Source organism: Tamandua tetradactyla, chromosome 26, assembly GCF_023851605.1.
Source record: "Tamandua tetradactyla isolate mTamTet1 chromosome 26, mTamTet1.pri, whole genome shotgun sequence".
Classification (NCBI taxonomy): domain Eukaryota; kingdom Metazoa; phylum Chordata; class Mammalia; order Pilosa; family Myrmecophagidae; genus Tamandua; species Tamandua tetradactyla.
In genome coordinates, this window is record NC_135352.1 from 13,395,510 (window position 1) to 13,408,122 (window position 12,613).

Here is a 12,613-nt window from a genome sequence, read left to right on the forward strand (position 1 = left end):
GTCTAGAGGAGAGGCTTAGCATCACAAACCTCAGTTTCTGCATCTGGGAAATGGGGATACTAAAACCTACCCCACAGTGTTTGTGTGTGAAAACAAAATTATCCAAGGAATAGGAACGTGCAGGGCACCCAGTGGAGACTCAGTATAGATTAATTTCTGAGCCCTTTAGGGGTCCCCACGGGTTCCAAGGAGACTTTCCTGGAACCCATGCACAAAATTGGTTCATCCTCCTCTCTTTCCCATCCTGGAATTCCAACTGAAACACCCAGGCCTATGGCAGCCACCTTCACATCCGTTTGGCTCCCCCATTTTGGAGGGAAAAAAAAGGGAGCTCTACAAAGGAAGCTGTGAACACTTCTACTTTGAAAACCCCAGAAAGTGCAAGGCTCTGGAGCTGGCTGGTTTTCAGACTTTTCCTCCCTTTGCATCTTCTAAATGTGTTTCCTGTCCCAGGCTGAGGGAGAAGCCCAGGGTACATGTCACCAGAAAAGAACTGCTGGGCCAGAATCTTCCATGAGCATTTGGCTGCAGAGTGGACTTTTGACGAGACAAGGAGGAGGCTATTGCTGGCATGGGGCAGCAAGAAAGGGGGTCCCCAGTCACCAGGCGGAACAAAGGGCTTCGCCTCACAGTAAGCCTGGGCAAAACTGAGTGGAGCTGGGGGAGTTGGGAACAACCGGGTGCCTCCAGCCAAGAGCGAGGTGTGGAATGTGGAAAGAAGGTGAACGGAATGTAAGAAAGGAGACGTTGGTTCTCACTCACGTTAAGCTGCTGCTTCGAAGCTTTCCAGACATGGCTGGAAGACAGCCTGTTGGGAAAGGATTGTTATCGGAGGCCGCGGCAGGACCGAAGGGGCGGGGGAGTTGGTGGCAGGTGGGGGCGAGGCTGACGGCTCTCGAGAGCATTCCAACTTGGAAATAAGTGAAGGCAGAAGGTCAGGGATGAGTCAATGAAAATCTGAGGAACTGCTCGTTTCACTTCCGATGTGACTTGAAATGAGATAAATCAGAGATGTTTCAATGCTCCATGGTCCTTTCCTAATGCTGGAATAGATCACTTGCTGTCAGCTCTGTGGGGGCCAGGCAGATCCTCTTCATTCATATCATAATTTCAGAAAATGTATGTAGTCTTATTTACATCTCTAATTCCCCCCCAATAAAAAAAAAACTAAGAAAATGCACATTAAAATCACCTATCACTCCCTTCGATTAACTGATTGTCATATTCCTGAGGTTGATTATAGCAGGGGTGTAACAATGGATGACAACAAAATCCCCTGACACCTCTCAATGATAAACCTGACTCCGTTTTCTTTACCTGCTTCCGGCCAAATTCCCTTTTGTCCCTTGGGTTCATCCTTTGTTTTGGGGGGTTCACTTCTGGGGGTGGACATGAGGGAGGATGGTGGCAAATGCATCACCCCCATTCATTCACCACCACCCTGAGGATACAGAAAGTTCGGGAACTCATTCCTTGCTCTGACCGACCTTACACGGTGCTTCCGGAAATCTTCACTATTTTAAATGGCCGGACCATGAGGTTAAGGAGGATACCAGGAATAAACACATTAGGAAATGCCTGGGAGGCTGGGCGGGTCTTTTCCCAGCCTCCTGCATCGTTCTCTTGCTGACACTCTCCCCTTTAACCTTTCCAGCTCATTCTATTAACTCACCGAAATCTGGAGGAGCGGGCAGACAAGCCTTTACACTCACTGTTTCCTTCTCTGCACTGCCCTTCCCCAGATCTTGGCACCACTTGCCCCCCTCACCTCCTTCCGCCTTCACCCTGAAGCCCATCTTGACCTCCATATTTAAAATTGGACTTGCTTTTCTCCAGAAAACCTACCTTCTTTTCTCCAGAATACCTACCACCATCGAGCATGCTGTATATTCAGCCTATAGACTCATATATTTGTTGATGGGCCGTCTCCTGCACTGGAACGGAGGCACCGTCTTTGTTTCCTTCACTACTATATACCCAGCACCTAGAATCGGTGTTGCCCTTAGACCTGGTTGAGCTTTATAAGGTCCTCTCTGGCCCTCCGCAGGGAGAGGTCTGTGGCCGAGTGGACCTGCCCCCCGGAGCGCATGCTCCCCATCTGAACCGCTATCCCAGAGCCCACACCTTTCAGTGTCCTGCCCATATGGCCCTAAGTCTGCTTCCAGGATCTGCAGAGGCCTCTTCCTCGAGCCCTACTCCTTGGCCTTACTATCACCAAGGGACGTGAACAGGCCTTAGACACCTGGCCGGGGCGTCCATATGCGGCACATGGATGAGGGGTGTTGGGGTGGGCATGGACGTGAAGGGGAGTGGAGCACTGGCCAGAGGGCTTGTCTCCATTTGTGCTCTTGCCCCAGATGCCACAAAAGCTGCAGGATTAGGCTTGGGGGCAGGGCGGGCTGCCAAGCATAATACCTGGCATGTGGTAGCCACTCAATGAATATGAATAAATGAATGCACCAGTTACTTTGGTTTTTGTATGCTGCATGATGGGGGTCACATTTCATTCTTTTTTCATGTGAGCATCCCATTATTGCAGCACCATTTGTTGAATTTTTGTTTGTTTGTTTTGGGAAGTGCATGGGCTGGGAATCAAACCCGGGTATCCCGCATGGCAGGCGAGAATTCTACCACTGAACTATCCTTTGCATCCCCTCGCCAGCTACTTTTATAAACTTTCCTTCCTGCTTAGAATCACCTACTCCTTTAACTAAAGAGGACATCAAAACTTCAGTCCTTCAGATTAAAAGCAGAGTGTCTTCCTTGCTTTCAAATAGACGGAGACAAAGCTTCCGCCAGCGCCCAGCGCCCTCATTTTTCTCCTTTTCTGCTCTTTCCATTGTCTTGCTCTGGAGCAGGGATAAATGGGCTAGTACATCGATGCATGCCACAGTGTTCAAAATCTGCATTTTATTCTTTGCATTTGAAAGTACTGTAAGGAAAGGCTCATCACTTTTAACAAAAAGAAGGCATTTCTTTTCTTTTTTTTCTTCACATGGGCAGGCACCGGGAATCGAACCCGGGTCCTCTGGAGTGGCAGGCAAGCATTCTTGCCTGCTGAGCCACCATGGCCCGCCCAAAATGAAGGCATTTCTAATGGTGACATTTGGAGGTAGATATATGGCACCTGGGATGGGGGAACATGTCATCACCTTCCCCCAAAATGGTCAGTCTGCCTCTTATCCCTCGCCTAAAACCCACATAGACATGCCTTCCTCTGCCGGTAACTATTAGGCAGATCGTTTTATTTCTGATGCTAACCCACCTATTTTTTTGCCACTCCTGCCCCCTGGGAAATATACTTGTTATGACGTTTGAATGTAGAGACCAGTTTTTAAATGGCGACCTGTGACAGTGAGTTAAAAATACTTGATATTCACACTAGTTACAAAAGAACCACCAACTCCTTTGTTATGTCACAGGAAGGAGACTCCTGAGAAGTCGGACCCGAAGACTGGGTTGTGGGTTCCTGAGAAGCATCTGTGGACTCTGGATTTGACAGCCATATCCTTCCTTGAGTGCTGAGCTGAAGATAAAATGAGCCCTACAAATCCCGTCACCAGCCTTGCAGCCACCAGGGCTGCACTGGTGTTTATTTGCAATTGACTCACCAGTGTGGTCCTAAGAACAGATACAGCAGTGAGGCCTGGTAGCTTTCAACAAGTGAAACCCATACCCAAGAATGCTATCTTTGGGGCTTCATCAAATGGAATGGATATGTGAAAACTGCGTATTTACAGGACAAACATCTAATTTTTTCCCGTCTTTTCGAAATGGAGACTAGTAATTGGACTAATCATTTCTGATATTGTCACAACCCAACTGCATTAAAACAACTATTGCATCACCTTGGAAATCAAGGGTAAGAAACATTTATTGAGTGGTTAGGATGTACTAAGTGCTTTACACACGTCATTCTTTCCTCACAACCAACTGTGTTGTGGGAACTGTAATTATTCCCATTTTATAGAAGAGAAAACCAAATAAAACTCAGAGACTTTGAAGGTCTCACCCAAGAACACACAACTGGTCTGTAGGGAAGTGGCAGATCCACCTGACTGCACAGCCAGTGCTAATAACCACGAAATGACTCTGCCTTTAGTATATGGTTTCCTTTTTCATTCAGTTATTTCATTCTACAAACGTGTGTACCAGGGACTTTGCTACATTCTGAGGATTGCAGAGGTGAGCGAAAATGGGCCCAGTCCCACACTTAGAATTTAGAGTTTAGTGAGAAGACAATCAAATAATCACGCACATAAAAATAAAATTGTAAACCACACAAGCCTATAGTGTTTGATTTTTTAAAAATTCCTTATCAGTCCATAATTGTTACAGGATAAAGGTGATGAGCCCTATATGCGCTCAATGACTCATTCCTGAGACACCAGGGATTCAAAGAAAGAAAGAGCTTATTGCTAGGTTCGAAGCAGGAGATCAGCTGGCGTATTGGCCCAAAATCTGTCTCTCCAATGTGCAGTAACTCTGAGAGTTTTATAGCATCAAAAGATGGGCAGGTTTTAGGATAATGAGCACAGTGGCCCCAGATGATGTGATTAGAGGTGATCTAAGTATTGAGCAGGTGCAGGCTGATGACACACTGAGTCACAGGACGTATGAAAGAAAATGGCAGCCTTAATCTGATGATAGGTATGATTTTTAGTATAGGTCACTTATAGGTTAATGCTTAAGCTACTGAGCATGTCAGGTGGGTCCATTAGATCCAGCTTTGGTTATCAAGATAGGTTTGGACTTGGGGTGGGTTAGTTCTGGGCTGATCCAAGATCCTTCATTGATAAACATTAGGGGCTGTCCATAGTAAGCATAAGACTCTAACGTTGAAAAAATGGATAAAATGGGTATAAGTGAAGGCCGGTCACGAGGTTTTTACAATCTCAAGGGCACAAGGCAACTGAATTACAGTTCAGAGGTTTCAGTTATTTCCCTCTGTCTAATATACCAGAAAGTAAAAAGGAATAGCTGTATAATGATTCAATCATCATAACCATCCCTTAAATCCCAACTTCTCAGTTACATAGTTGGCTCATGTCTTTAATTCATATTATTTACTAAGATGATAAACTCCTCTTAGTTGGAATCATATCTTAGAACTGAATTTAGAACTGAATTACCATAGTGCTGGGTTTGGGGAAAACAGCCATTTTCAACCCCTTTCCCCAAAAGAGATCTACAATCCAAACATTTCTCATTTACTGCACTGAAGTATAAAGAATGGCATGCTAAGTGGCCGATCAAGTGTTTCCAAGACTTGGAGAATCATTGCCGAGGAAGGACTTCCTGGAGTTATCTTGTGAATGAGGGATTAAATCAAAGTTTACCCATCCCTGGATTAATCCCATATCCATTCAGCTCAGTAGGAGCACAGAGGATTTTGTAAACCTTAAACTCCAAAAGTGAGTTGGAAATTGAGCCTTCTTGAGATAGATGATTGAGAGTGGGATACTCTGCACACATGGCGATATATCAAAGAGCACTTGTTCTGCCATGTCTTATTGTTCACTAAATTCATTCGTTTTTCACATTCATATGTTCACGGCTCTTCTTACTACCCAACATCTGTGTATACAGAGATGGATTTGTCTGTCTCCTTTTGAGTGGAATGTATGGTTCCTTAGAAGGAGCTTTTGTTTGCTTGTTTTGTTTTTATAAATGCTTTACTGAAATAAAGCATAGATACGAAGAGGACACAACTCATAAGTGAACAGCTTGATAAAGTTTTGCAATATAAAATACACCCATATAACCAGCACCTAGTTCAAGAGAGGAAACTTGGAAAGCACTCCAGATGCTCCTTCTTGTCCCTTCCAGCAGCGACTTGTGTATTTGTGTACACTGCTGTATTCCAGCCCTTCATTCAGCACTGGGCATACTGTAGGTGCTAGTGCTGATTTGAAGCTATTATGTACCCCAGAGAAGCCATATCCTTTAATCCTCATCCCATATTGCTGGGTGGGAGCTTTTTGATTATTTATGGAGGTGTGACCACCCAATTGTGGGTGGTAACTTTTGATTAGATGGGTTCCATGGAGAAGTGTCTTCACCGATTCAAGGTAGGGCTGCTTACTGGAGCACTTTAAGAGGGAACGTCTTTGGAAAAAGCTTCAGAGCCACCAGAACCAACAGAGTTCACAGAGCCAAAGACCTTTTGAGCAGAAGGAAAACAAGCCTGGGAGAGCCTTATGAAATGAGAAGAGAAAGCTAGCAGACATTGCCATGTGCCCTACCAGCTGAGAGAGAAACCCTGAACTTCATCGGCCCTTTCTTTGGAATTAAGGTATCTTTCCCTCAATGCCTTAATTTGGACACTTTCATGGCCTTAGAACCATAAACTTGCAACTTAATAATTTCCCCTTTTAAAAAGCTATTTCATTTCTGGTATATCACATTCCAGCAGTTTACAGACTAGAGCAGTGCTCAATAAGTAAATCTATCCATTGATTCATTTATATGTATTAGGTGTCTAGCCCATACCAGGCAGCATTCAGAGTGCTATATACACAAAGAACAAGGTACGATCCCTTTCTGAAAAGGCTCTAACAGTCAAATGAAGTTTGAAGGACAAGTGGAAAAACATGAGCCTGCAGCCCTGCAGAGAATGAGCTTCTTTGGGGGACTTTTGCAGGTAGAGAGAAGGAGGGAATGTAGCCTGTAGATCTGGGAAATTTCTCTGGTGGTCTTAATATGTTCACCTCTTTCCATGTAGGTGTGGATTGACTTCTCATATTTCATAATAAAAATGGTTTACTTATCTGGTGGAGTTCTCAATAGAGGCATTGAATGTTAAAGCTGAAAGGGTCCTCATGAATCACCACATCTAAACCCCTATTTTATTAGTTAATAATCTTTGGGTTGCAGTTAAAAAGAATCCAACCCGAACCAGCTTACACAATAAAGGGAATTTATTGGCTCGTATAGCTGAAACATTCAAATATATGGGAGCTTTCAGGCAAACCTTGATCCTAGGTGCTTAGTAATTGTAACAAAGTTCCAGGAGAGAATGGGGAGGGATTATTTAACAGGTACAGGTTTTTTTCCTGGGATGATGAAAAAGTTTTGAAAATAGAGAGAACTGGAGGTTGCACAACCCTGGGAACACACTAAATGCTACCAAAGTGTTCGTTTAAATTGATTAACAGTTTGCTCGGTGAATTGCACCTCAATTTGAAGAAAAGAAAGTCTTTTCTTCTCTTCATTAGTCTCATTCTCTAATCACCCTCATCAAATAGCCACAGGAACCAAGCAGATAAACAAAGGAAGAAAGCAGGTTTGCTGGTTTGAAACTACCCATGCCTCCAAAAAACCAACCTTCATGAAAGCATCCAATTGCTGATCAAATAGCAAAGAAATACCCAGACAAAAGCTAAGAGAAAGCAAAAATCCAGAGGTTACAGAGCACTCTGACCTTTTGCCCTGAGAGTATTTGCCAAATTGGTTTGAGAAACTGAGCAGTGGTCTCCACAGACTCTTGGGATGAAAGGGTCAGAAATCAAAGTCCAGGACCTGCTGTAGGAGAGGATTTAATGGAAGCCTCCCCATTGGTGTGACTCTCAAAGGGTTACACCTTCAGGGAAAGGTAAACCACTCTCCTGCCTCAACTCCTACAGGGCTTGGGGATCTGTAACTTGGCTAGAAGGAGCAAGGGAGAGAAACAAAACAAAACAAAACACATCCATGAATAAGTTGTAATTACAAGCAGCCTCTTATGCATTCAAAAAACTTGGGTAGTCTAAGAAAGCTTATAGAAGTTTCAAGTGGTACCAGGCAGAAGTGTACCTAAGTGCCTGAAAGAAGCAAATACAAATTCTCCATAAAGGATACTGTATCTTAAGCCACAGAGCATTTTTACAGATAATTTTCTCACAGCTAGGAGCAACATATAAATAAAGATGTCTAAGCACCCAAGGAAGTCAGCAGAAACAGTAGAGAGCTGAGAGGAGCCTGTGCCAGCTTGTTATATACCCTAGAAAAGCCATGCTTTAATCCTGATGCATCTTGTGGAGGAAGCCATTTCTTCTAATCCCTATTCAGTACTGTAGGTTGGAAACTTGGTTAGATTATCCCCACGGAGATGTGATGTGATTATCCCCATGGAGATTATCCCCACGGAGATGTGACACACCCAATTGTGGGTATTAACCTTTGATTAGGGGGAGGTGTGACTCCACCCTTCCCAGGTGAGTCTTGATTAGTTTACTGGAATCCTTTAAAAGAGGAAACATTTTTGGAAAAACCTTCAGAGCCACAAGAGCCCATGCAGCCAGAGATCTTTGGAGATGAAGAAGGAAAATACCCTCGGGGTGGCTTCATGAAACAAGAAGCCCGAAGAGAAAGCTAGTAGACATCACCATGTTTGCCATGTGCCTTTCCAGTTGAGAGACCACGAATGTCACCAGCCTTGTTGAACCAAGGTATCTTTCCCTGGACACCTTAGATTGGGCATGTCTATAGCCTTGCTTTAATTTGGATATTTTCATGGCCTTAGAACTGTAAACTTAAAACTGAATAAATTCCCCTTTTTAAAAGCCACTCTGTTTCTGGTATATCACATTCCGGCAGTTTACAAACTAGAACAAACCCCAAGTAGACATTAGATTTTGGAATTAGCAGCTATCAATTATAAAAACATCTACGCTTGCTATGTTTAAAGGAGCAAAATATTAATTTAGAAACACTTACAGAGAAAGGAAAATTATAAAAAGTGCCACTGTATTTGAAAAAGAACCAAGTGTAACTTATGGAAAGGAAAAATACAGTAACAAATTAAAAATTCAGGGGAAGGATTAGAAATGATCAGAGAAATAATAAGTGGAAGAGCAAAAGAAATTTTCTGAGTACCACACAGAGTCAAAAAGATGAAAAATATGAAAGAGGAGTAAAGAGATATGGATGATAATGTTAAAATAGGAATTCCAGGGTGGGCAATGGTGGCTCAGTGGCAGAGTTCTCGCCTGCCATGCCGGAGACCTGGGTTCATTTCCCAGTGCCTACCCATGTAAAAAAAAAAAAAAAAAAAAGGAATTCCAGAAACAGGAAGAAAAAGAATTGGGGAGAGGCAATATTTGAAGACATAACAGTTTCAGAACTGATGAAAAATGCTGAGAGAGAGGTTCAGGGAACTCATCAAATCCCAAGCAGGATAAATATGAAATACATACTTAGACACATTATGGTGAACTTGCAGAAAACCAAAGATAAAGAGAAAAATCTTAAAATCAGCCAGAAGAAAAAAAAAAAAGAAAAGTTTGCTTTCAATCTGACAGCAGATTTTCAACAGCAATAATGAAAGCCAAGGAAGCAGTAGTAATATGCTTGCTTCAATGCACTGAAACAAATAATTTGCTACTCTATAATTGTATATCCAGTGAAGAACATTTTCAAGAATAAAGACAAAATAAATAAATGTTCTGGATAAATAAAAATTTCTAGTTCACTGCTAACAAAACTTCTCAAAGGAAATTCTAAAAGATATAAGAATTGAGACAGAAAGAAAATGATTCTATAGGGAATGCTTGAGATTACACAAAGGTGCAAAGAAAAAGGAATGCAATATATGCAAATGGATGTTGATGATATAAAAGGGCAATCATTCTTACTATGTTTTAAAAATTGAATTAAAATATTTGAAAAAAATGCATATGTATGCAGAGGAGATGGAGTTTGAGTATTCTAAGTCCTTATGTTAGAAGGGAGGAGGGTAAGGATAGTAATTAACTTTAAACCTTGATAGGTTAGGCATACTGGTTGGAATTTCTAGGTAACCACCCAGAATAGAAATGGAGTATATCACTTCCAAACTAGTTTGCAAGAGGGGGATGGAATGATGAAAAAGCGCTCAGTCAAACCAAAAGAAGGGGACACGTGTATAAGCAAACAAGATCTTCAGTATTTCTGTCTGTTTTGAGAGAGGCAGTGGACATGGACAGAGGAGGCTGCCCGGTCCCAACAATTCCACCACGGTCCACACCTGTGCAAACTGGCTCTCCTCAGAAGGGTAGAGACCTCTGCTTCAAACTGTACTAATCAGATTCTCTCACAAGAATCTGAAAACATGAACAAAGATGATAAGGAAGTTGGGCTGAATCATGTGAGAAGAGCAGCCCAGAGAAAATATCCCTGAGCTATGATGACCGGGGTTCCTGGAGCAGGTCCCAAGGCCTGCTCCTCGGCTCTCCCTTTGAGTCTGTGAGCTCCCCCATGCACTTCCAATAAATCCTACTGTCAATCTCTCCCCTCCCTCATCCTCCCTTTCTTTCTTGCTTAACAGACTCGGTTTGCTTGAAACAAAAGAAATTTGGCTGATGCCAAGGACCACGTCACTCTCTTACACAAAAATCTAAATATTTCGTGTGGATGGTAAAGTTGTCTTCTTAGCTACAACTTAACCTGAAATGCAGCTGAATTCTTTACCTTATATCAACTATTGGAGATGAAGCTTCCCAAGATATAACTCAGCTGGGATGGGCCTCCCATGGTTGGAGTTGGGGTGGGGGTGGGCAGGGAGGCTCAGCTCTCACTTTATACCTACTTGGAGGCCATTCTCACCACTCTATCATAGTTTCCAAAACACATCTGATCCCACAACACATTGATGGAAACTGATGTCTCTTGGAAGATACCATGGAGTCTGTGACAGAGGGGTCACATCCTGTACATATCACCCTGCAGAAACTTTATTCCCCCATCTGGCATCTTTTCTCATCCCATCAATTCTACCAGTTGCCCTTACTCTCCTCATTCTTTTTCTCCATCCATTGAAAAGCTTTGCTCCTTTGTCTATAATATTCAGTTTTTACCCAAAGCTTGTATATTTCATTTGGCAAAACAGAAAACCTGGTCTTAAAATAGCATATCTCTTGGGGTTGGGAATCGCAGTTCCTTTCACCACTCTATAGAATACCAACCCCATGGGTTTATTCCTGATAATGATCCAAGAACCTTGAATAGTGCCTGGCACAATAAGCTTCCAATAAAGAGCTGTTGAATAAATTTCATGTATCTTTGCATGCCTCATACAGCTTAGAAATGTACTTCCCATGATGTACATGACAAATAGTTCTGAAATGGATGGTGGCATCACCAGTCTTTAGGAGCATGGCAGTAGGCTAAAGGTTGTAACACTGGACTAAACACTACAATGTATTCAAAGTTAGAAGTAATCAGATTAAAGGACATACTAGTAGAATAGAACATTAACTCAATTTCCCTATTGATCAAACTATGACACTTTAGTGTCCTATGCTGAGGATGCTGGGCATAAGGAAGAAAGGTTAAAATGGAGAAGAGCAGTGTAAATTTGCATTTTAGGGATGGTAGAAAGGTAAATAAACCATGGAAACGAGTTAATGTCTATGGATATATTTCTAAGAAACATCATCATTGGCTTAAAAACAAAATTCAAACTGTGTCTATGTAAGGTCAAAAGGGCTCATCTAAGTAAGGTTGCCAGATAAAACATAGGACACCCTGTTAACTTTGAATTTCAGATAAACTACAAATAATGTTTTAGTATAAGTATGTCCCAAATATCTCAAAGGATATATTTGTACTTAAAAATATTCATTGTCTATCTCAAATTTCAAATTTAGCTGGGCATCCTGTATTTTCATTTGCTATATCTGGCAACCCTAATCTAAAGAGAAAGTATTCAATGCATTATCTAGGTTTTGGCCTGTGTGCCATCTGGGTAAATTAATCTCCTTTTGGTATAAATGTTTGTGTTGGGTAGCTGATGGCTGGTTAGCTGATGGCTGGGGGTAAGTGGCCGTACTGAGTCAGTCACACAGACACAGAGCACACAGCATGCAACTCAGGAGACAACCCTCAGGGGAAAATGGAAGGCGTCTGCTTTATTCAGGAAGTGCACAGGCTTATATAGGCTGGGAAGCATGCAGGGACACGTGTCGGGCTGGGATTGGTGGCTGTTGTTGCTAGGCTGGAAGGCAGATTTCTGGGATTGGTCACCGTTGTTGCTAAGGCAGAGGGCAGATTTCAGGTCAGCCATTTTGTGTTGCCTTGCATCAGCCGCGGCAGCCATGTTAGCGATATTTTATGGCTTCTCCAACAATTCCTCCTTTTTTGTTTTTTAGCTTTCCAGGTAACTGTGCCTATCTTAGGTTGCCCCCTCCAGGAGGTCTTACCCATCACTGGCTGCCTGCTGATCTGATCATCACACAGGAGGACTGAGATGTGCAATTTAGGCTGACTAGTATGGAGACCGTGGAGATGCAGGTGATGCAACTTTATGACAAAGCCAAAGCCCAGACAACGGGAGTGCATGTGGGAGGGGGTAGGCCAAAACCACCGGTACTTGGGAGGGCAATGGGGGCCTCAAGGAGCCTGAGGACTTCCTTGGGACTCAGGGGTACACAGTAGCTGGTGGGAAAGCAGGTGGGAAGGGTGCACAGGGGGTTGTTAATGGCAGCTCGCAATACAAATCTTCAACATGTTTCTCCAGCACTTAATGTCCTCTCGGCCACATCTGCAATGTCTTAAACAAATGGTTTAGCAACAGGCCTTTAAGCTAGGGGGTTTGTCATACTTTGGTTGCAGCATCATAGCACATAGAGCTAGGGGAAGGAATAGGTTGGTATTG

The 12,613-nt window shown here is 42.9% G+C and overlaps 1 long non-coding RNA gene across 1 annotated transcript in view; it reads left to right on the plus strand.

Annotated features, from left to right (window-relative positions):
• LOC143669905 (uncharacterized) overlaps window positions 1-12,613 on the plus strand; it is a 104,915-nt gene that overhangs the window by 42,978 nt on the left and 49,324 nt on the right. Inside the window, exon 4 of the long non-coding RNA XR_013169115.1 lies at window positions 12,108-12,249. This is a non-coding gene — a long non-coding RNA (uncharacterized LOC143669905). The remainder of the gene's footprint in view (window positions 1-12,107; window positions 12,250-12,613) is intronic.